The 24913-nt window shown below is 42.4% G+C and overlaps 1 long non-coding RNA gene across 1 annotated transcript in view; it reads right to left on the bottom strand.

The window, feature by feature from the left end:
* Nucleotides 1-24566, bottom strand: part of LOC142827003 (uncharacterized) — a 192681-nt gene extending 168115 nt beyond the window's left edge. The window contains exons 1-2 of the long non-coding RNA XR_012901330.1: nt 24018-24566; nt 20064-20114 (exon numbers count right to left, since the gene is read on the bottom strand). This is a non-coding gene — a long non-coding RNA (uncharacterized LOC142827003). The remainder of the gene's footprint in view (nt 1-20063; nt 20115-24017) is intronic.
* Between the last annotated feature and the right edge of the window lie 347 nt (nt 24567-24913).

The following is a 24913-nucleotide window of genomic DNA, read 5'->3' as shown; positions in this document are numbered from 1 at the left end:
GTGATTCTCTGTTTTTCTCCTTCTACAGATGGTGAGGGCCATCAACACCATCCTGCTGTGCAGAGTCATCAACCTGAGCAACGTGGACCCATCATCACTGACTTGGCCACCATGCATTTCCCCAACTGTGTATGGAGGGGCTATTGTTGGCACCCATATCCCCATCCAGGCCTTCAACCACCAGGCATCTGAGTACATCAACTGGAAGGGGTACTTTTCTATGGTCCTGCAGGCCCTCATTGACCACTGCAGCCAGTTTTCCAACATCTGTGTCAGTTGGTCGAGAAAGGTGCATGGTGCATGTGTCTTCCAAAACTCCATCCTGCTCTGGAAGCTACATGCTGGCATCTTTTTCTGAGATTGCATCATCAGGGTCAGGGGCAGTCTGTTTTGTAGGGGACGCAGCCTACTCTCTGTTCCCTGGCTTATGAAGCCCTACACCGGACACCTTGACCACACCAAGGGACATTTTAAAACCAGGCTCAGCAGGGCCCGTATAGTGATGGAGAGTGCCTTCAGGCATCTCAAGGGGAGGTTCTGCTGTTGCCTCACACAACTGGACCTCAGTGACCGGAACGTCCCCCAGGTGGTGGCAGCGTACTGTGTCCTCCACAACCTTGTGAAAGGAATGTCTCATTCCTGCAAGTGTGAGGGGCACCCCGGTGTTGGGAGTAAGGCAAACCTCTCCAGGCATCCTGTGAGCAAGAGCACAAGAGTCCACAGTTGCACCCCAGACTAGCGCTCCATGTGCATCCATTGCTGTATGAACCCCAGGCTGAGAAGGCTAAGCAAGGAGCACACAGCAGCCCCTTGCCACCCACCACCTCCTATGGAAACTACCCTTTTGCTCATGGTTCCACCACACAGTGGCAAAAGAAGTTGAATTTTTGTACAATTATCTGTTTACTAAAGCATGACATTCTATAAACTTTATACCATGACATACCTAGTCTTGACTGACATAGAGGTAACAAAGCCTCTTTATGGAAACAATGCAACTCAATTGACTTGAATATTTAAATTAGTAAAATAATAAAATCTATTCACCATTTATCTATCATTGCTAGACTGTAGGCATTTCCTGGGTAGGTAAAGTAATTAGTTCATAAAGGCAAATACTTCTTTACTGCATTCTGGTTTTGTAGGCAAGAAATGTAAGTTATATTTCTAAGAATATCATTTTTTAATTTAATTTCTTACTTTTATAAGTTTCCAGGTCCCTTTTCATCACATAGTTCTGTCATGTGACAGAAAGAATAAATACATCTCAGATCTTTAGTTTTTGAAATGTACATATTATGTCATACCAATAGCATTCTGCATTGCTATAAACTGCAAAAAGGGCATTCATTTAAAACTTTTACAGTATGCTCTCCCTAAAAAGTAACTCTTGATATACAGTTGCTTCCATCCAGCTCCAAAATACATAAATTCCATCATAACAACAACTCTTTATTCCATGGTATTCATACCAAAACAACTAGCTCTCAAAAGAGCCCTATAGAGGGAGCACATTGCATTTGCAACGAATGGGCTGTTACATACAAGTATTTATACACCATGCAAGAACAATTTTCTATCCATAGTCTGCATGGAAATATTTAAAGTGTTTTTAACATCTCAGAAAATGATTTTTTCACCTCAGTCCTAAAAATCTTTGATAAATCTACTCGGTTTGTTAATTTTCTACTATTAAAATTCCTTTATAGTAGTATTTGTCAGCCTCAGCATGATTATAAGAAAAATATTATAATATGTCACTTCAGAATAAGCCTTCATATACACAAAAGGTTATACCGAACTTTGGGAGAAGTTAGAAGACTCTTTTTACTTGAGAGAGAAATAGGAAAAGGTACAAGTCTTTCATTGATTTGTAACTGAACCTAAGAAAAATCACTAGGAAATTATGTATCCTTGGTGTGTGATTATGTGTCAGTGATGTTTGATCCCAGCTGCTTTACACATAAGAAAAGGTATGGTGAATGCAAAATATAAAACTGTGCATAGTAATTGCTTTTTGTCTCCAAAAAAGTAGAACAAATAATTCTTGCACCTATCACCACTATAAGTACTTTGACTGTATGTTTCAGCTGATGGCTGCATTGGAGCTAAAGCAAGGGAATCCCCACCCCTTTTAAATAAAAGAAATTTAAGTGCAGCATTCATATTCCCAATGGATTCCCCATACACACACACAGAAGCAGAATAAAAGAGTTTGCCAGGAAGGTGCTGCATTTATAACTTTTGCTCACCAGGGATTACTGTTACCAGAAGGGAAGGCAGCTGGCTCACTGTTGGAGCAGGCAGTCACAGGCGGTACTATGGCCTTGACCCCTCCACTTCTACAAAGGTTCCAGCACTGTTAATGCATTTTCTATTCCCACTGTCCTTTGTCTTTTAGTGGAAAGCTCCTTGGGTAAGGAAGTTTATCTTCTTATAAACTTCCTCAGCACAATAGTGGGTTCAACCTTGGCTGAGGTCTTTGGACATTACCTTAATACCAATTTACAATATGTACCGGCTATTCGTAAATACAGCCCTTTATTTTAAATCATATAGTCAAAAGCCCAGCTTATGTTTCTGTGAACTCCTTAACCTGGCCACTGTTTTTCTCCTCTGAAGAAATCTGGGTGCTCATGAAAGCAAAGGATAGCAGCAGCTAGAACTCATGCATGTTTGAGGAGGATTGTGGTAGCTAACCTTTGAAAAGTTACTAAAGCAGCTTAGTACTGACACGTTATATCAGAGTTATTCTAGGCTAGCTGCCAAGAGCGGTCATTCAGCACTGTAGATAAATTATAGGTGGAGCCTTAACACAGTCTAGAGTTAAGGCAGCCCTATTGTTTCTATTCAGTTGGTTAATCTCTCAACTCTGTCAAGAATGAGATTATGTAAAATAAAAAAGGATTGTGGGAGCAGAGGTGATGCCAAATTTCTAAAAGGTGCAGGCATCCAGAGCCCTGATCCTCTACAACAGAAATAGAATGATATTCCACTCAGACAAAGTGGATCTTAAAAACTTCAAGAGTATTTTTCCATGGTCTCTTCTGAATGGCACACTCCCCCATAATTCTCTGCACAACTCCACAAGTTTACAGTGTTACACACTGTATACAGGCAGTCCCCGGGTTACGTACAAGATAGGGACTATAGGTTTGTTCTTAAGTTGAATTTGTATGTAAGTTGGAACTGGCTCCAGATTCAGCCGCTGCTGAAACTGATCAGCGGCTGACTACAGGAAGCCCTAGAGACAGTTGCTCTGCCCCCGGCTTCCTGGAATCAGCCGCTGATCAGTTTCAACAGTAGCTGAATCTGGACTCCTGGGACAGAACAGCTGGGGCACTGCTGGGTAGGTCCCCGCAGGACCAACCCGGCAGCACCCCAGCTGCTCTACCCTAGGCGTCCCGCAACAAAAGCCTGGTCTGCTGGGGGGGGGGCGCACTACCTGCGCCCCCTCCCCCCAGCAGACCAGGGAGACCCGAGCAAAGCCACGGAGGCGCAGAGGTCCCGCCGCCTCTGCAGCTTTGTTCCTGTCCCCCCGCTGTGCTGGGGAGTCCCCCCCAGCACACCAGAGAGACCCGGAGCAGCTTTTCTTGCCCCGGAGGACGCAGTGGCAGGACCGCTGCGCTCTGGGCAGTCCCGCCACCCGCGAGCTCTGGGGCGAGAAAAGCCCCGTTCGTAAGTGCGGATCCGACATAAGTCGGATCCGCGTAAGTCGGGGACTGCCTGTATCTGGATACCTGTTTTCAGTGTGACTTCCATATAGGGGGTTGAGTAGCCAGACATCGCCCTACGCAAACTCCAGCCATAGAAAACATCTGTTAATCTGTGACTACATTCTCACCATATAATGGAGAGTTTCTGTGTAATACTTTTCTTTTGACAGTAAATGGTGTTCCATGGTCATTAAAGATGGTGGTGGTCAGACCAACCAAGGCAGGATTGCATCAATCAATATTTTAAAATCATTCAATTCTGGTAGACTTACCTGTTGTCAAGTGATAATTAGATGATCTCTGTAAACTTGCACAGTTTCAGGGGAGTCTTGGGGAAGCAATCACTATATCAGTAGTGAACCCCAACTTCTTCAAACTTGAAGAAATCATGTACAAACCAATTTTGAAGAGGGTATTTATTATCTCCTTGATTGGAAGCCCAAGGAAGTATAACAAATGATTAGTGTACTCACCCATTGTAAACTGCTGTAATCTATGTCTCAATTGGGGAGGAGGGGGAGAATTACACTAGTGTTTTTGCAAGAATCCAAAGAATGATACCATAGAATTAGCATAGCGTATCTTCAGAGAAAAATTACAATCAGGCATTGTGATTAGAAAACTTAACCATCTAAAAGGATATGAAGAAAAACTTGAATATTTTTCCCAAATCTTGTTTATGATATATTTGCCTTAGAGGTTTATACAGCTGGAAGATATAACATATGTTACTGCTATGCAATAGTTCAGACTGCTTTAAAAACAGAAAATGATAATGGCGTCTTTCTCCCCATCCAACCCTCTCATGACAAATTTTAATGTATATTTTAGAAGTCTATATCTATTATCATATTGATTATAAACACATTATACACTAACACTGTTCCTGGAAACAGCTTTGCACATGCTTAACTTTACATGTAAATAATGTCTTTGATTTAAGTGGGATTGCATGCAAGCATAGAATTAAGCAGAGAAAAAGTGCAGATCTTTGGCAGCTGCAGAGCTATTCTATCACTGGCATCTGTTTTCCAGTTTGGGATAAACTTTTCCAAAGGCCCCTAAGTGATTTTGGAGACTTTAAGTCCCACTGAAAGGCAGAGTCACTCAAATCAATGAGGCTTAGGTTCCTATTTCATTCAGGTGTGTAGGGAAAACTGTACCCATTATTCCTCAGCCTTCAATATTAATTTGCAGCAGATTTTTAAAAAATAAATTACTACGTATTAGTGGGAAACAGCATTCAAGTCTCAATGTTACATCAAGCATGTTGGAAGCTTTTTTCCAAGAGAAAAAAAAGACCTTTTTCAGCATACATTAATAGTCTGACAGCAACTCTCTTTAAAGTCAAATTTTAACATACAAGGAAATTTTATCTTTATTGCCATTTTTAACATAAAGGCATCTTGAGTGCCTTTGACATTACTGAAAACAAAAATCTGCCTATAATCCCAAGATAAACTTCATACCAAACATCACTATTAGTAGAACTTCTCCCTTGTTACACCACAATTGAGCACCCTCATCAGAGTTCAACCTCTATAGCCACCCTGGCAAAAAGATTGGCCTTTGCAGCATGGTCTGCAGGTCATCTAATCCCTATATCACCCAATATGATTGACTAGGGGAGAGACATAACACCAGACACACCATCTGTGACCTACCATAGAAACAAGATTTAAGCTAACAGAAAGCTCAGTTACTAATGGCCAACATCCAAATTTCTGCAATCACTAACTGCTGTGTGATCTACAAGATGAAAAGTGTAAAGTGAAAGATCTATGAAGTAGTGTCAAAATGTTCTTCTCTCTTCAAGGCAGTGGGGTGCTGAATTATTAAACTAACAAGGGAAGTCTGTGCTGAATAATCCCAGTGAAAGCTTGATTTATTGTGACATACTAATATAGTTATTCAAACAATGAATCTAAACTCTTCTTGTTGGAGTTTTAATTAAGGTTGGTATTAGGCAAATTGGGTCATATTTAAGAGCACTGATGCTTGTGAATAATTATTATCTTCACTTTTGACTGTTGTGTCATGAGTACAGAACAAACTGCATTTTAGGCCCTTTTTAATGCTTCCATCAGGTTTCCTGCACCTCATTCTGGGTGAAGCCATCTTGTCCAACTACTTACACTGGGACACTGAGCTGTAACAGCCAGGTTTCCAAGTATGTTAATAACACAGGCCCAACTCAGTTTTGGTACCCATATGAATTTTCCCTTTATGAACTTATGACTAGAATATAATGAAATAAACCATTAATAAATCATTAATGAACTATTAATAAACAAATACACTATTTTGCCAAGACTGCAACATCATGTGAGCTGCAACTATTTGCAAATTCTGTTGAGTTCACAGTCCAGTTCCAACTGCACTAGAAAAAAAGTTTTGATAATTTTGAAACAAAATATTTTGTTTGTCTAATCTGAATAATTTATTTTTGAGTTCAGGCATTTCTAACTAGAGCACCAAAATGCAAGACTAGCTACACAAAACTGGAGATGTAGAGAGGAAAGGGAGGTAGTGTTGGTGCCAAGTCTAGTCCAATTGTTAGGGCACTCACTTTGGATGTGAAAAGCCAGGTACAATTATTCTCTCCTTCCAGCCACAGTGACTTGAACTTAGATCTCTTGCATTCCAGGACAAAATCCAAGACAGGCTATGGAATATTCTGGTGCAGGACTTTCTTAATGTTTGTTATAGAAAAGTACTTGAACTTGGATCTCTCATAAGCAAATTCTCTAGCTACCACCCAGTTACTATCCATTATCATAATGGCTGAGTGACTATGGCTGACAAAGAATAGGCAGGGAGGTGGGGAGAGTGGAAGAAGAGCAAATAGACTTGATGGGAACGGTACGGTATGAGAGTAACAAATACAGGAAAACAATCAGTGTTGGGGGGAAGAGGATACAACTGAGGACAGAGGCTCTTATGCAAGGGTGTGATGAGCGGAAGAGGGAAGAATGGCAGATAGATGAGGGGAAAAAAAGACAGACCATGCACTGCTCACAGAGCCTCAGACAGATCGGGTATCACCATATACAATGGAAATGAACCCTTTAAAAAAATCTTGTAGATCTGCTCATTGCCTTTATTATTGTGTCTTTTTATTCCTCTTAATGTTGAATCTCCCCAATCACTCACTTCTAGGGTTCTCTCTTCTATAATTCAGCTTAGGTAAAATACAATTCCACCAGAGCCAGCCCATAACATTTTGACACCGGAGGCGGGGAGCTCAAATGACACCCCTATGCCACCTTTTCTCCTCCCTGCCTGTTATGTCTCTTGTGCCCTCCTTCCTCCAGCACAGCACTCCACCATCTCTGTGCGTCTAGAGCAGAGAGAATACATATCCACCAGCAGCAAACACTCTGGGTCCTAGTGCCCCTTCCCCCGCCCACAGTCTGGCACCTGAGGCAGCCACCTCAGTTTGCCTCATGGTAAGGCCTGTCCTGAATCCCACTAAGTTTCAGTAGGAGGAGAATGAAAAGTTTGAGGCCTTTGTTAATTGCTCAGCAAAATTCGAGTTTGAAGGAGGAGTCACCTGAAGAACAATTTTTACCAGAATAAGTTAACACACACTGAAATTTGCCTGGCATAATATATACATTTACATAAAGTGAGTTTTCACTAGGCTCAACAGTTGAGAAGCTAAGGAGGCCTATGCTTTCATTATAGCAATTAGAATTATATACAAAAATAAAAACCGCATGCAAGATACATGGTTGTCTAAAATCATAGACAGAAACTGAGTTTTTAAAAGTGTAAAGGTACCTAGAACCAGAGATTGTATAAAATTAAAAAGAACTATAATTGAGAAATAGCACGTGGTTATGTTTTAAGCAGCTATCAAAGCATATTCATGAAGAAGTGGCATTAAAGTTGTCTATATAATCTTCACTTGGCATTTCCTGGTTTTGCAGCATTTAATTGTGCTATAACACTCAAAGGCAGGGTTTGTGTGGCATTAATATTTACGAAACTCTGGTCTACACTATGAAGTTAGGTCAATATAAGGCAGCCTACTTTGACTTAACTCTGTAAGTATTTACACTAAAATGTCACTCCCACTGAGGAACTCGCCTACAATGCTGATTTAAGCTTTGTCTACACAAGAGCTTTTGTTGGCAAAAATTCTATCAGTCAGGGGTGTGAAAAAACAGCCAGTGGGGGAGAGGCAGAGACTTTGGGAGGAAACTGTATTTACATGAATATACCTACTCTGCATAGGTATCCGGCAGACAGGAACTGTGTAGCTCCAAGAGGTACGTCTACACTGCATGCTTATTTTGAAATAAGCTGTTCCGGAATAGTTATTCCAAAATAGCTTATTTCAAAATAGCTCATCTGCACTGCAGGGAAGCCTCAATATTAGTCTAAGGCAGGCTTCCCTAACGTAGAGGTACTATCTCAATTTAGAAACCTAGGAGGCACTGGGGAGGAATAACTTAGAATGGCCCTGGTGAGGGGCTATTTCAAAATAGCAGCAGTGGAGTCTACACAGGACTTATTTTGAAATAGCTATTTTGGAATAGGCATTATTCCTCGCAGAATGAGGTTTACAGATTTTGGAATAAGCATTCCGATATTTCGAAATTAATTCAAAATAACGGAATGGCTGTGTAAACATATTTCGAAATAACACTCATCTTGAAATAATGGTTCAATGTAGACATGGCCTAAGTGATTAGCTTTGGCTTGTGTTGGGTTACAAATAACTTCAATACTGAATGCAGGAGTAGTGAAATATTGTCATAGAATCATAGGGCTGGAAGAGACCTCAGAAGATCATCAAGTCCAGTCCTCTGCCCAAAGCAGGACCAACCCCATCTAAAACAACCCATCCAGGGCTTTAAGTTGAGACTTAAAAACTTCTAGGAATGGATATTCCACCACCTCCCTAGGTAACCCATTCCAGTACTTCACCACCCTCCTAGTGAAATAGTTTTTCCTAATAACCAGCCTAGACATCCCCCACTGTAACTTGAGACCATTGCTCCTTGTTCTTCCATCTGTCACTTCTGAGAACAGCCTCTCTCCATCTTCTTTGGAACCTCCCTTCAGGAAGTTGAAGGCTACTATCAAATTCCTCCTCACTTTTCTCTTCTGTAGACTAAATAAGCCCAAATCCCTCAGCTTTATCCTCATAGGTCATGTGCTTCAGCCCCCTAATCATTTTGGTTGCCCTTCACTGGACCCTCTCCACTGCAACCTCATCCTTTCTATAGTGAGGTCCCAGGAACAGGATGCATTACTCCAGATGTGGCCTCACCAGAGATAAATAAAGGGGAATAATCTCTTCTCTAGATCTTCCAGCAATGCTCCTCTTAATGCAACCTAATATTCCATTAGCTTTCTTGACCACAAAGGCACACTGCTGACTCTCATCCAGATTCTCATCCACTGTAATCCCCAGGTCCTTTTCTGCTGAAATGTTACTTAGCCATTTGGTCCCCGGCCTGTAACAATGCTTGGGATTCTTCCATCCCAAGTGCAGGACTCTATACTTGTCCATGTTGAACATCATCAGCTAACTTTTGGCCCAATCCTCTAATCTGTCTAGGTCACTCTGGATTCTATCCCTGCCCTCCAACGTATCTACCTCTCCCCCTAGCTTAGTGTCCTCCACAAACTTGCTGAGGGTGCATAAAGATGTTGAACAAAACCAGCCCTAGAACCGATCCTTGCGGCACTCTGCTAGAAACCAACTGCCAACTTGACATCGAACCATTAATCACTACCTGTTGGGCCCGACATTGACAGCCAGATTTCTATCCATCTTACCATCCATTTATCCAATCCATACTCCCTTAACTTTCTGGCAAGAATATTGTGGGATGCTGTATCAAAAGCTTTGCTAAAGTCAAGGTATATCACATCCACAGACTTTCCCATATCCACAGAACCAGTTACCCCATCATAGAAGCTAATCAGATTGGTCAGACATGACTTGCCCTTGGTGAATCCATGTTGACTATTCCTGATCATTTTCCTCTCTTCCAAGTGCTTCAAAATGGATTCCTCGAGGAGCACCTCCATGATTTTTCTGGGGTCTGAGGTAAGGCTGACTGGTCTGTAGTTCCCTGGACTGTCCTTCTTCCCTTTTTTAAAGATGGGCACTACATTTGCCTTTTTCCAATTATCTGGGATCTCTCCCTATCTCCATGAGTTTTCAAAGATCAATGGTCAAAGGCTGTGCAATGACATTCTCCAACTCCCTTAGTACCATCAGATGCATTAAATCCAGACCCATGGCTCTGCCATGTTATCCCCATTGTATGACTGAACAGGAGCAGAACTGTGCTGACCTTGTCCCAATTGGGAGCTCACCCTCATATGAAAGTAACTCACTAAGCCAGGATCTTGAATGCCAGACCTCTGTGAAAGTAAGCAGGGTGGGTGGGGACACTTGTCCCAGTGAGGAGGTGTGTATTTGTTATGAGATTCCTACATCTGGCTTAATCTGTGCCTATTCACTGTTCAAAGATAAACCTAAATAGGCTCCCTTAGGAGTCTTCTGTTATTTTGATATTTTAATTGTGTGATCTTAAGTAGTCAATAAGAGCTGAAATCACTTGGGGCGAGGCAGTGTTTCTGTCCTGTCTGCTAAGAGCTTAAAATCACAGAGTGACTGACTTAGAGTTCACAGCAGAGAGGCAGGTAGCAGCAGAAAGTGACTGATGAGCAGCTGGAGTGGCCATTGAAAGCATCAAGCAGTCACATCACAAGGCAGCCAGGGGGTGAGAAACTATGACTGACCAGACAGCCGACAGAGAGGAGCTGTGACTGGTGGGCAAGAAAGGTGACTTCTTCCCTGGGAAGGGGGTGAACTCACACAGATGCACCTCTGAACTCTGGGTCCTCACTGACCAAGGACAACTACTGTGAGTAGGGTAGGTTGAGCAAGAGGAGAGGGGCACAGCAAAGGAACTGTGGTTGTAGAATTCAAGAACATGAGGTAGAAGACTCTGTCCCACTCACTCTGAGTTGGGTGTCCTGCTCACAATTGTGTGTGTATGAACCCCTGCTTGTAGCATTTGCTTCAATTAATGTCAGGTGACATCTTACCTTTCATTAAAATTTTCTTTTCTACACTCAGACTCTTGCAAGCCAGGAAGTACTGCCTCTCAGAGGCACCCCCAGGTTCCTTAGTGGGGACTCAAGCCACTTGTGTGATGTATTGTTGAAAAGAAACCCCTAGATATTGAACCTGGCCCTCAGGTTACATACATATTAAAAGACAAACTGGATCTCATTGTGACCAAGAGGGTGAAAGCTGAGCCTTTGCTCTCATCACATCACCACCCCAACAGTCTGAAGTCAGGATTGCCTCCACTGGACATGTATCTAGATCACTATTACAAGTCAGTACCCCAAGAATTGTATTGGCTTTCCATTCATTTCTAGATGCATTTCCAAGTGTTTTTGGTATTTAAAGCTTTATACTTTTGATCCTAGGTAAACAAGTGATTTCCTTCTGCACCACCATGTCAGAAGAGATTATCTGAGGCATTATATAAGTTCTAGCTTTGACAAACCAGGGAGGGAAGCAAAGCATCCCTGTTCATTCAGCTAAAACAGTTTAATAGTGTTGTGCGCTTGCTTTTGGTATTTCTCAAGTAATGAATTAAGGATGTTATCATATGTCTTGGACCAGACTAACTGTGAATTCAAGCATTCGTGATTCATAATTTTTACTTATTTAAACAAACTGTGAGCCTATTGGTGCAATGAGCATTTTGCTATAGAGTAAGTTATAATTTTCTTCCTAAAAATCTGTTTTAAAAGAAGGTATTTGGGAGTAAGCAAATTGCTGTCTCATTACAAAATCCACATTACATCCATTCATTGTGATATCTGTGGAACTGTCACTATACAGTTTTTCTAGACTACTAAAAGAATCCGTCTCTGAGCTAGTCCAAAGTAGGGATGTAAGCGAGTAGTCGACTACCCCATAAGCCAAAGCTATCAGAGGCAGTGCGGGCAGGCTGCCACATCAGCAGCCCCTGCCCACGGCCAGCCTGGGCTGCCATGAACATGAGCTGCTGACAGAGCAGCATCTGTTCGCAGCAGACCAGGCTGGCCGCAGACAGGGGCTGCTCTGGCAGCAGCCCCTGTCTGTGAGGGGTCCCAGCACCCTGCTGCGGACAGAGGCTGCTGAGCCAGGCGCAAGCCGGGACTAAGCAAGCTGGCTCAGTCCTAGCTCACACAGTCCAGGACTACTGAAGCTCTGCATTTTAAATGTAGTATAAGCCGCCTGGCTTTTGCCAGTCGGGGGCCTACCCCCTCCCTCCCCCCCGTGGCTCTGCAGTTTCAATGTAGCAGGAGCTGGGCTGCCTGCACACCCGGCTCCTACTACATTTAAACTGCAGAGTCGCAGTGGGGGTATCTCCTGGACCAGCACAAGCCGGGACAGAGCGCCTTCTCTTATCAACGAATTGTGTAGTCGATACAAATTGTATCAACTACTAGATTAGTCAGTTACCTGTTTCATAACATCCTTAATCCAAAGACAGTCCCTTCAGCTACTCGTCTATGAGCACTTTCAGGCTATGTCTAGATTGCAGGCTTCTTTCGGAAGAAGCTTTTCTGGAAGAGATCTTCCAAAAACTTCTTCCAAAAGAGAGAGTCCAGACTGCCAAAATGCATCGAAAAAGCAATCCACACTGAATGGATGCTCTCTCGCATGTAAGCTGTGATGACTATGGGCAGGATGGGTACCAAGGCACCTGTGTTTTTTCCTCTTTCCTTTTTCAAAAGAACTCCCTCTTCGCCATCCACACACGCCTTTTTCTGAAAGAGCGCTCTTGGAAAAAGGCTTCTTCCTCATAGAAAGAAATTTACCAATGTCGGAAAAACCCCTCTGTTCTTTCAATTTTCTTTTGAAAGAATGCAATTGCAGTGCGGACGTATTTGAAGTTTTTTAAACTCTGTAGGCTGCGTCTAGCCTGGCAAGTTTTTCTGAAAAAGCAGCTGCTTTTGCGGAAAAACTTGTCAGCTGTCTACACTGGCTGCTTGATTTTGCGCAAAAGCACTGACGTTCTACTGTCCAAAATCAGTGCTTCTTGCGCAAATACTTTGATGTTCCCGTTCGGGCAAAAGCCCTTTTCTGGAAATGCTTTTGCACAAAAGGGCCAGTGTAGACAGCTGAAAACTGTTTTGCGCAAAAAAGCCCCAATGGCAAAAATGGGGGTCTGGGCTTTCCTGTGCAAAACCGCGTCTAGATTGGCACGGACACTTTTCCGCAAAATGTGCTTTTGCCGAAAAGTGTCCATGCCAATCTAGACGCTCTTTTCCGCAAATGCTTTTAACGGAAAAACTTATCCGTTAAAAGTATTTGCAGAAAATCATGCCAGTCTTGACGTAGCCTTCAGTGTAGACATGCCCTCAGAGAGGTATAGTCATGGAATTCCCACCACATGGGCAATGTCTCCACTATCTAACTTCTTATACTGTGTGCAATACTATCCTGCCTAAGTCCCACACAGCGCCAATAGGCAGGGTCAGAATTCAACATGCTGCAGGTCAACAGTTACATGCAAGTCCTTCCAACTCAAGATGTTATCCTCACACTGTTTTCCTTTAGCTTGTTCAAAGCGAAGCCAGACACTATTTTTGTCTTTCCCTTCCACCTTTGAGACATCTGCTACAAGAGTGCAGTGCCACTAGGGGCTGTTAGCATCTAATCCTGGTAACAGACTAGTCCTTTTCTTCAATTACCCATTTCTGGTCTCAGCAACATTCAGAATTGTACAGTAATACTTTCATCTCTGTAACTCACATTTCTTACAAGTACTGTAGTATTGCCCCTCCACCGCCCAAGGAGGCTTAGGGTAGGCAGTTAGAGGGCTGCGATATGACAGTATCTGTTAAGACATGGAGTGCAGGGGGCTCATGGCAAGTCGTTGAAGGGTTTGGTTGTGGAGCGGCAGAGATAGGGATGGGGATGTGAGTGTGAGAGTCAGGGCTTGGGGTGTGAGGAGTGGCTCAGGGCAAAGGGCTGTGGTGTGTGTGGTGGTTTGCAGGAATCACGGCTGGGGACAGTGAGGGGGTGAGGGCAGAGGGTTGAAGGGTGTGAGGGATGCAGAAATCAGGGTAGGTGACATGGGGGAGCTCAGGCCAGGGGATGGAGTGTAGGAGGAGTGTGCAGGAACAAGGTCGCCCTCTAGAGAGGGCAAAAGGGCTCCCGTTCCTACCAACACTGCTTGCTCTTCTTCTTCTGTCACTGCTAAGGAGCAAGAAGGAAGCGCACAGCATGGGTCATTCATTCCTCTGCCTCCACCCCATACCAGCCAGGGATGCTGTGGCTGTCCTCTTGCTCCCTAACTTATGGAAGAGGAAGAGCAAGCAACAGTCAGTGTCACTAGGAATGGTGGGGGGCTTCCCTGCCCTTCCTGAAAGGGCACCTTTGGGGGAGCTCAGCGCTGGGGCAGTGAGGGGGCACCCCCATCCAACCCCTTTCATCCGCTGCCTGCTGCTAAGTATGGAAGTCTGTGCGAGAGCCCTAGAGCCCGGCTGGGAATGTCGTGCCACCGCCATCTCTTAGCAGAATGGCACACCAGGCACACCGCCTTACTTTCACCCGACAGCAAAGCCTAACCAGTGAAATGATTCCACAGCTAGAAATTCACCGTACACCAAAGAACACCATGGCTGTGTCTAGACTGGCATGATTTTCCACACATGCTTTTAACGGAAAAGTTTTTCCATTAAAAGCATTTGTGGAAAAGAGCATCTAGATTGGCACGGATGCCTTTGCACAATAGCACTTTTTGCAGAAAAGCGTCCATGCCAATCTAGACGAGGTTTTGCGCAAGAAAGCCCCGATGGCCGTTTTCGCTATCGGGGCTTTTTTGCGCAAAACGGTTCTCAGTTGTCTACACTGGCTCTCTTGCGCAAAAGCATTTGTGCAAGAGGGCTTTTTCCTGAATAGGAGAGTCATTGTATTTGCGGAAGAACACTGACAATCTTACATTAGATCATCAATGTTCTTGCGCAAATTCAAAGCGGCCAGTGTAGACAGCTGGCAAGTTTTTCCGCAAAAGCTACTGCTTTTGCGGAAGATCATGCCAGTCTAGACACAGCCCATATGTGTGACATGAAATTGCTGTTCTTAACTTTGGATAAGTGCCTGCACTAAAGCTTCTGTTGCTACATTTACAGACAAAAATTAAAAATGGACAGATCTGAAAATGGAAGCAGAAATCAAATCCCCACATGCCAAAGACCACTGAAATATGTTTATTGTGTAAAACTGGGAAGTCTCAGACAACAGAATAAGAGAGAATCAGGCAGCATTGAAGGCTTCAATATCTGAGATATAGGTGAGAGGATTATTCTAGGAGGGGTGGGTGAGATTCTGTGGCCTACACTGTGCAGGGGGTCAGACTAGATGATCATAATGGTCCCTTCTGACCTTAAAGTCTATGAGTCTATGAGCATTAGTAAAGACTATCAGCAAAAAAAGACAGGACTATGCAGCACTTTAAAGACTAACAAGATGGTTTATTAGGTGATGAAGCTTTCGTGGGCCAGACCCACTTCCTGAGGTCTGGCCCATGAAAGCTCATCACCTAATAAACCATCTTATTAGTCTTTAAAGTGCTGCATAGTCCTGTCTTTTGTTTCAGCCAGATCAGACTAAAACGGTTAGATCTCTATTACTAGCAAAAAAGGAGAATGTGATGTACTGGATTATTCCTCAAATTCCAAAATCACAGGACAGTTTTAGGATTAAAATACATTAAAAATAATTTCACAACTCACTGACGTAATTCCTGGGCATAAGAAAAGGCTGAATAAAACTGTATCTAAGTTGAGCAGGTTGGAAGCCAGAGATGCTTAGTCTGCTAGAGCAACTGATGCTTTAAAATGCTGACATCACTTTGGGAAAAGGCAGGAGACCTAGAATGGATATATGTCTATATACATGGTCTTTCCCCCAAATCCATTAAGGCTCTCCCTGAAGAGGTCTGAATAGCTTAGTGTCAAGGTCTGGCGAGTCTTCTAGTATAAAACAGCCAACCATAATCCACTAATGTCTGGACAAAAAAAAAAAAAAAAAAAAGAAGAACAATGGATTATGAAGCTATCCACAATGCCATGCTATCACCTACCTGTAGTAGCTAAGGAGGGAAAGGAATGTGTAGAATGGATATTGGAGGAAATTCTATTCACAGAATTCAATAGCCAATCCATAGCCTAATAAATCAGTTCACTTTTCCTCTCCCATCTCCATTTATCAAGAAATCATGCTGATTCTAGGGAAACCAAATACCACAGACAGCAAGAAAAGGCCTTCATAGAAAAAATTAGGCCTTTGAAATAATCTCTCCTTACCTGCAGTTCAACTATTTTGCTTATATCCCTTCCTTACAAAACAAAGTTAACTAGCCAGTTGCTGAAATCTAAGTACATTTCCTTGGCTGTCTGAGGCTGGCATATGTTCTACCCCTAATAGTTTGTAAGCAATTTTCGTGATAAGCTCTATAAATGTAAAGTCAATATAGGGAGACAGAGTTGGAACCATTGGTCCATGAGTGACATATTCTAATGAAGAAAACAAGAAGAATTCCTAACCAGAATGAATAAGTTTATTTTTCAGCTATATGCAATACATTTCAGCTAGTCTTCCCTTTCTGAAGAGGCCAGTGACCATTTGGCTTTACCAGGGAAAACAGGCATTTATAAATGTACATTTGTATGTTATGTTCTATTTCACCACCTATTCTCTTGAGGCTTAAATTGATTGTTCTTGAATATAATGCAGTTAAGAACTGCCAAGAAGTTTGGTTTATTCATGCTGCAGAGACCTGAAAGCAGCAAGATAATGGCCAATATTCAAAAAGGCTTGCCAACTCTCATCTGGCTAGCTTCCAGTTAAGGAAGATTACAGCCTACATGCAACCACCAGCACTTTGCAGAGTGATGAAAGGAGATGGGAAAAATCCAAGCATTGTTTATTATTTGAATCATTATAACACTAATAACTCTTAGTCATAGCATTAATATTTTATGCTAGGCACTGAACAAACACACAAAAAAGTCATTTCCTGCCCTCAAGGAGCTTAGAATATAAATAGGGACACATCTACACTGCATAGCTATTTCAAAATAAGCTATTCCAGAGTAGTTATTCCAAAATAGCTTATTTCAAAATAGCATGTCTACACAGCAAGGAAACCTCAAAATTAGTCCACGGCAGGCTTCCCTAATGTAGACATGCTATCGCGATTTAGAGCCCGAGGAAGTAACGGGAAGGAATAACTTAGAATGGCCCTGGTGAGGGGCTATTCCAAAATAGCAGCAGTGGAGTCTACACATGCCTTATTTCAAAATAGCTATTTCAGAATAGGCATTATTCCTCATAGAATGAGGTTCACAGATTTCTCAATAAGCCATCTGTTATCTTGAAATAATGATGCAGTGTAGATGCACCCTAGAAGACAAGAGGTCACAGATGGAGACACAGAGGGTACGTCTAGATTACATGCCTCTTCTGACAGAGGCATATAAAATAGGCTACCCGACATAGTCAATGAAGCAGGGATTTAAATATCCTCTGCTTCATTAAAATAAAAATGGCTGCCACGCTGTGCCGGCTCAGCTGATCGTTGGCACAGCATGCGAGTCAAGATGCGGATCGGTCAACAGGGAACACCTTTGTCGACCACTCCCTTATATCTCGTGAAACAAGGTTTACAGGAATGGTCAACAAAGGCGCCGCCATTTTTAAATGCCCCGTAGTTCGAACTACCTGCCTGTGGCTACACGCGGCACAGACTAGGTAGTTTGCATTAAAGCTCCTAATTCGAACTACCGTTAGTCCTCCTGCAAGGAGGTTTAACAGTAGTTCAAATTAGGAGCTTTAATTCGAACAACCTAGTCCGTGCCGCGGGCAGGTAGTTCGAACTACGGGGCATTTAAAAATGGCGGCTCCTGGGAATATGCAAATGAAGCCCGGGATATTTAAATCCCAGGCTTCATTTGCAAGTTCGAATGCCGACATTAGCCACCCTAGTTCAAACTAGGATGACAGTGTAGACATACCATTGATGGTGCAGCTGCCCCCAAAGGACAGTCTGTGGGATAGCCTTCCCCTGCAGGCTTGCTGCCCCCAGTTGCCACTCATGTCACGTACCTCCAAAAGCACCTTGCTTTAAGTTAGGAGAAGAGGAAGCTGCATACCAAATTTGGTGGCCCTAGCTCTTACTGTTTAGAAGGCGTTCTTGAAGAGACTCACAGACATACATACATATATATATATATATATATATATATATATATATATATAATTATTAAAGTGTGTCTAATTTACTTCAGCCTAATGATCAGTTTACCTCCCTAATTTGGTCCTCCAAGAAATAAGGTCTCCTTCCATGTGTTAATTGCTTATGTTGTGCATGAGGAGAATGCCACAAACCACAGAACTAGTCAGCCATCTTGCACCACCTTTTTTTGGGGGGGGGGGCGCAAAATACCTATCAATCTGTCAGACTAGCTGGTTATCTTGTTAAATATGAGTGTGCTATCTTCCTGCTTGTTAAGTCATACATGTTGTCTCCTTCACTTTAAAATGCTGTAAGACAAACATAGTTTGCCTAACAGCTTCAGGGGGTAGCCGAGTTAGTCTGTACAGGATAAACTTAAACATCAAATGATCTGGTAGCACTTTATTCACTAACAAAACATGTAGATGGTATCATGAGCTTTCGTAGGCACAACCCACTTCTTCAGATGACCAAGTTTTGAGTTTAGGATGTGCAGACCCAAAATAAATAGGGGAGAAGAGAGAGGGGGGAAGAGAAGGAGAAAAAAGGGAAGGGGCAGGGAACAAGGAGCAGAGGGTATGAAAACAAAGGGAAAAACAATTAGGCAGGACTGGCAATCTATGAACACCTGAAGACTGGACAGTTAAAAAGAAGCCGATAAGGATCAAAGGATAGCAATTGGATAGTGATAGAGATGGAGCCGTGTTAGTCTAGTCTGGCTGAAACAAGAAACAGGACTATTTTTGTATTTACAAGGTATGAAGTTCAGATCCAGAGTTTAGACCCTCTGATGTAATTTCTTTTTTTCTGGGGTTTCTAGTGACTCATGCAGAACTGAGGAAGAAAAGATGTACAGAAGTCCAGGAGCCTAGATTTGGGTAATTTTCTTTTGCTTTTATTTTACTTACACACACACACACACACAGGTCTCATCTCATCCCAGCTATGAAATCAGGCTATTTGCCTTTTTGCAGAAGATCTCTGTTCCTTTTAGACAAAGTTGCAACTGTGGCAGAGGTACCTACCAATTATATGAATATATTTGTCATCACTTCTTGAAAAAAAAAAACAATATTTTTCTATGGGCAGTGAAATGACAAGGATAATACATTTCTATTACCATAAGATGTCATAACTGTGGTGGTTTTACTAGTTATAAATTCTGAGACTATCAATAAACATCATACTGCCCAAATATGAAAGTTGAACAAAGTTTCATTTGCAATAATGATGGCATCCAATAAAATATTTTTATCCTTCAAAGCAAATAAAACTGAGTCTATCAATGTTATGATCATAGTGAAAGATCTGAGACCTTGACAATTGGAAAATATTTTCCTTCTACCCATATACTGTGCCTCGTATCTGATCCTCAGAATAATTCTGCAAAGCTGACGTATTGGGAACATGAGATAAACATTGCTAAGATCTATATTTAAACAGGAGACGGCCTATCAAAAATAGCTATTCTTAGGTCCTTTTTAACAGGTTTATTATTAAGAATTTTGTTTTCAAAAAAACATTTCAGAGTTTTCACTAATATTGCAGAGCTCTAATTGCAAAGATCTGAATGTATTCCTTTTGAAGCAATGAAACTAAGTTATTGCAGTGTAATGTTTCAAGTTAGGCATTTAAATCCACATTCGGTTATCTAAAACTCATCAGATGATGAACACCCACTCATTTTAATAGCAATTGGGGATATTTGTCTCTGAAAATCTAGCCTCCCCCCCTTTTTTAGGCACTTGGGTTTGACTATTTTGATCTTGATTGTTTCCTAGACTCTCTAGAACTCATAACATTTTAAATCCAGTTGAAAACTCTAAATAATTTATTTTAAAGGGGACATTTACAATGGCATTTACATTTACATACAGTCCATTCTTCCGGCACCCAAAGTGCCATCCTGATCACAGCGAAATCCATGGGAGTTTTGCCATTGACTTCATAAGGGCCATATTACATGCAGTTTAAAGAGAGAGCTAACCTTCTTTCAAATGAATACAAGTGTCCAGGCAAATTGCAAGGAGCCACAAGAATGAAGGTAAGACTTTGTTTATTGTCTTACCATATATAACAGGCAGCAGCCATGCAGTCTCTTCCACAAAGTACAAGAGCTCTTTTTTTTTTTAAGTGCAATTAATGGTTTTAATCTATAAAATGACATATATTAAGGCTATGCAAAAATACATATGCCATGTATTCTACATGTGCAATGTACAGAATATCCTCTACATTAGAGATAAGATCTAAAAATGCTTTAACCAATGCAAAGCACTTGCAACTGTGCTAGAATTCAAATCCACCTGTGACCTTCCCCACTTCTTCTCCTTCCCTACTTTAATTTAAAAAATACAAAGTGCTATTAGAGCAACAATGCAACCCTATTAAAACAACACTGCCTCTCCTTTAAACAAAAAGCGTAAAGAGGGGGGGAAGTCTTTAGCAATTCATGTTTCAAAGAAAAAACCTAATTCACTACACATCAATTTTAACTCAAATCTTTATATAGGTTCATGACAAAAACAGATTATGAACAATATTAAGAAAGAGTGGGTGGGCTTTTTAGAAGAGTTCAATCTTGGTCAAATTCTGTTCCCATGAACGTCAATAGTAAAAGTCACACCCTTTATTCATTCTATTAAATGTGTGTCTAACACATATATTATGGTAGCAAATCATATGGGGGAATGGAGACCTGCTCTGCTCCACACTGAACATACATAGATAATCTATTGCCAGAAGCTAAAAGATACAAATAGAAGGAAAATATAGTCTGGGCTATAGGATAAGCAAAAATACAATAAAGAACTGGCACAGCTTTGTAAGCTACATATTTTCTTGTGGCCAGGCCATTTGTTTAGTATTTATAAATTTTAATTATGGGTCCAAAAATAAGTCATAGCTGTTCCTCAGTCTACATGCAATGTTCCCACAGGAAGCAGTGCAAACCATTCAACTCCATTGGGAGATATGCTGATTTCCATTTCTCAACAGGATGGATTCTCACGGCTATTAGTACAATTACAACCAAATATCTCTATGCAGCCATATCCCAGTATCAGAAGTGTTCAGCTACTTTTACATGGTCCCATAGTACAGCGTTTCCCAAACTATGGGCTGTAGCCCAGTACCAGGCAGTGGGAAAAAAATACCAGGCCTCAGCGTGGCTGCCAGGGTGTTTCAGGCTCCTGGACTGCCTGTGCAGCACTGGGTTCCCCAAGCCCTCAGCCGGGCTGGACGGATGCAGCCATAGGTTTTAGGCTCCCGGCAGAGGCATAGTGAGGGTTACCAGATGAGCTCTTATTGCTGGCTGTGGAAGGGGGAGGGGAGGGTTGGATATGGGTTGCAGGGAAGCAGGGTCGGGGCAGTGGAGCTGCCCAGGAGAGCTCGGGAGGGGAACTGGCTGGCAGAAACAGGGCTGACTGGGGGGGGAGCGGGGTGGAGAAGGGGAACCGGTTGGCAGAAGCAGGGCTGGCCGGAGGGGGCAGGAGCAGTGGGGCTGGCCAGAGGAGATCGTGGGGGGGGGGGGGAACTGGCTGGCAGAAGCAGGGCTGGCCAGGGGAGATCGCGGGGGGGGGGAACTGGCTGGCGGGGGCAGTGAGGCTGGCTGGGGAACTGGCCGGTGGAAGCAGGGCTGGTGGGGGCAGCAGGGCTTGCCAGGAGAGATCGGGAAAAAAATCGGCTGGCGGGGACAGTGGGGCTGGCCCAGGGTGTGGGGGGGGGCAGCAGAGGAGAGAATTGGCCAGTGGGGAGCGGGACAGTTCAGGGCGCACGCAGATCATGAATAAAAATGTAAAAGCAGTGCCTTTTAAATATCCCCACTGCTGACAGTGAGGTTTAAAGGCACTACAATGTGTCAGAATGGAGGGAACCTGGTGCATTCACCATCCGGAATGAGAATATGGATAAAAAATTCCAAAGATGGTGTCAGCTTTCTGAAAATAAATGAGCCCCTTTTCAATACACAATGTGGTGGTGCAGGGTTTTATTGGATTACAGTCCATTTTTCCAATCCATAGTCCCTTAACTTGCTGGTAAGAATATTGTGGGTTGCCATATCAAAAGCTTTGCTAAAGCTGGCCCTGGGGCCTTTGGGAGGACCAAAAACAACATATTTGCATATTTGTCATTTGCTTAATGAATATGCAAATATATGTTACCAGTCCTCCGAAAGCTCATGAATGGATTTACCGGTCCCCGTGTCAAAAAGTTTGGGAACGCCTGCCATAGTATATACATTGTTTATGCTAGTGTAAATTTGCAGAATGTCCTGAAGAGTTCTGCTAGTTATGTTCTACCTACCCCATATTGAAACAGTACCTACTTCACATTAACGTAGTTCTTTCTCAAAAAAGGCTATGTTAATATGAAGTAGGACCTTTTTCTTTTGTACCAGCCATGTGCTCACAGAGCAGTAACTTGAAATTGCTGAAGGATCCTACTTTATGATAAAAGACTTTGTCAAATTCTGATTGCAAACATACTTCTTGAACAAAGGTTCTGCTTTGCAAAGCAATGCACGTAGTGGGGGAGTTTAAAAAGAAGTTCAGTATTTGGCTGATATATCATCTGATGCAGAAAAAGCTAATGAGGATATGCATGTGGCTTCATGTTAGAGAATCCAGAGAAGTTTGGGGAGTTACCTATTTTATAAATGTAATAACTATGCATTATAGTAGATCAGATGCTGTGAAAAAAATGCATTATGAAGTCATCTCTTTTTAAAGTATTATAGGGAAACAAGACAGGGTTACACGCTATGTCCTTTGTAATTACAGATTTTGGCACTGGAAGGAAATATCTACACTAAATTATCTACACTTAAGCAACTTACATCCTTAGAATGAAGGGTTTGTGCCTTTTAATCTTTACACAAACATAAAATAAATAGGGTTGCCAACTCTGACTAAGGCTATTCTGGGAAATTGTTTTTCCAACATGACATAAATGTCATTTTCTTAAAATAGCCTATTAAAATCTCCAGAACTGTTTTCAGTAGTCACCGGGAGATTGACGTCTTTTCCAGGAGACTCCAGGCCAATCTTAAATATGAAGGAATCACACAGACATAGGCTAGGCCTAGACTGCAGAGTTTTTCCAGGATACCTGTGGTATCCTGGAAAAACTCTGCCATGTCCAGGGAACACATCTGCTTTTTTTTAAACAGTTTCCGAAAAAGCAGGCACGTTCTTTTGGCATTCCTGTATTCCTCTTGGTGGGAGGAATAAGGGATGTTGTGAAAGAGGAGGGTTTTCCAAAATTTGACTCCGTGTAGATGGGCCAAATTTTGGGAAAGTCTCTTGCAAAAAAAAAATACAAATTGTGGTTAGTAATTTGCATATCTTTTAAAAAAAAAACCCTGCAGTCTAAAGGTAGCCATAGTGGGATCCAAACAATAGTATTTAAGTATTAAGGATCTTTATTGTTAAGCAACCAATATGCAAATTTGACTGTCCCTTCCTGTTCTTTCAGGTTTGTTTGTTTTTCAAAAGGAAGTTATTTCAGCAGGGGAAGGTCATACAGAAATGTAAGGCCCACCATTTCAGTATCAGCATAGTTAGTTTCCTTACCCCACATCTGATCTCCTCTGGCAATAAATGCCACAGCTATTGTCCTCCCACCACCTGTGAGCTGTATCGTGCTCACAAGGTCTATGGACCTTGAGACATGTGAACAATAAGCAGAGGTAGGCCCCAAACCATTACAGGCCTCAGACTAGGAACAGGACTATGAACCCTGTTATGTAGACTATATTTATTAGATGCTACCAGATGTACAATTTGGAGTTGAAACAGTGGAATCAGCAGGCAATTTAGTTCACATTAGAAGAATGAAGTATTACAGTATTATGATGTATTATAATCCATACCCTTTGGAAGAGACACCCCAAATTATTAATATTAACTTGTTTCCACTTTGATCTAGAGGGATCACCTTTGACCCCAGCAAGCAGCTTCTTAGGAACATCCCAGAAACTGCCCTCCCTGCCCACACACACAAGTACAGGGATCTCTCTCACCTTTGGTCGCTTGATGACCTCTGATCCATCCTCTCAGGTCTCAGCTTGTAGTGTCAGCTCACTGTTCTTCAAAATTTGTCAGTGGGGGTACTGAATAGTCACTTCTCTCAGCAGGCATTTGTGAAGAGCCACCTATGATGGCTGCCGGCTCCCCATTCCATAGAAAAGATTCTAAGGAAGGGTGAGGGGATGCCTAATCATACCCCCATACTGCAGCAACAGAAACAAGAAAGGCTTCTGTGTGCTGCTGTACCGCCAGTCTGGAGTTTCATCATGCTCTATGCTCCTTAGCGACTGTCTGTAACTAGGGAAACCCCATGGATTCCCTATCTATAATTCTAAGCTTTCAACCTGTTGCTAGGGAAACCCGGGTATTTCCTTAGCTGCAGGCTGCTTATCTGTAGCCTCCTTTCTAGCTCAGGCTGTCTGCAGACTCAATGCAGCAATGTGGCAAGAGATTTTCCTACAGCTGCAGTATTATTTTACTAGTGACTACAAGTGACAAAAGCTTTAATGTGGCATCATATCATTTCCACTGCTTCCCTACCCATCACACCAAAGATCTGGGAGTGGGGGCTCAGGCTATGATTAGTTCACCTCACAATTGCAGCTAGGAAAAGTACCAGAGGTGTAGCCTGTTAGTCTGAATCTGCATAAACAACAAGAAGTCTTGTGGCATCTTATAGACTAACAGATTTATTGGAGCATAAGCTTTTGTGGATAAAGACCCACTTCCTCAGATGTGGCAGAAATTCCAGAGGCACGTATAAATATACAGGCACAAAGAAAGGAGTACCAATTAAGAGTAAGGTTAGAGATAAAGAGGTCAAATCAATCAGGGAGGATGTGGTCCACTGCTAGCAGTTGATGTGGAGGTATCAACACCAAGGGTGTGT

This window comes from Pelodiscus sinensis, chromosome 1 (assembly GCF_049634645.1).
Source record: "Pelodiscus sinensis isolate JC-2024 chromosome 1, ASM4963464v1, whole genome shotgun sequence".
NCBI classification, from domain to species: domain Eukaryota; kingdom Metazoa; phylum Chordata; order Testudines; family Trionychidae; genus Pelodiscus; species Pelodiscus sinensis.
Note: the sequence above shows the minus strand (reverse complement) of the source record. Positions and strands in the feature narration are given on the sequence as shown.